The sequence below is a fragment of the Colobus angolensis genome, unplaced genomic scaffold (assembly GCF_000951035.1).
Source record: "Colobus angolensis palliatus isolate OR3802 unplaced genomic scaffold, Cang.pa_1.0 Scaffold402, whole genome shotgun sequence".
Lineage (NCBI taxonomy): Eukaryota > Metazoa > Chordata > Mammalia > Primates > Cercopithecidae > Colobus > Colobus angolensis.
In genome coordinates, this window is record NW_012117400.1 from 170,299 (window position 1) to 171,028 (window position 730).

A 730-nucleotide genomic window follows, 5' to 3' on the forward strand; every position below is an offset into this window, starting at 1 on the left:
AAAAAAAAAAAAAAAAAAAAATCCCAGCACTTTGAGAGGCTGAGATAGGAAGATCACTTGAGCCCAGGAGTTTGAGACCAGCCTGGGAAACATAGAATTCAGGAGGCTGCAGTGAGCCGTGATGGCACCATTGCACTCCAGTCTGGGTGACAGAGCAAGACCTTGTCTCAAATAAATAAACAATAAAACAATAAGCTTGACTGCTTGTGCACTGTTGGTGAGAATGTAAAATGGTGCAGTCACCATGGAGACCAATGTGACAGTTCCTCAGAAAATTAAAAATAGAACTACCATATGATCCAGCAATTCCACTTCTGCGTATATACCCAAAAGAACTGAAAGCAGGGGCTGGGTGCTGTGGCTCACACCTGTAATCCCAGCACTTTGGGAGGCCAAGGTGGGCAGATCATGAGGTCAAGAGATGCATGAGGCTGGGGCACCAGGGCTCATTTCTGCAATCCCAGCACTTTAGGAGGCTGAGGCAGGAGAATTACTTGAGCATAGGAGTTCAAGACCAGGCTGGGCAACATAGTGAGACCTTGTCTCTCTCTCTAAAAACAAAAAACAAAAAACAAAAAAAACAGCAGGGCACGGCCACTCACACCTGTAATCCCAGCACCTTGGGAGGCCAAGGTGGGCAGCTCACCTGAGATCAGGAGTTCGAGACCAGTCTGACCAACATGGAGAAACCCCGTCTCTACTAAAAATACAAAATTAGCTGGGCGTGGTG

General features: G+C 46.8%; 1 protein-coding gene across 4 annotated transcripts in view; it reads left to right on the forward strand.

The window, feature by feature from the left end:
* DNASE1L1 (deoxyribonuclease I-like 1) overlaps window positions 1–730 on the forward strand; it is an 11,388-nt gene that overhangs the window by 5,474 nt on the left and 5,184 nt on the right. The window lies entirely within an intron of this gene.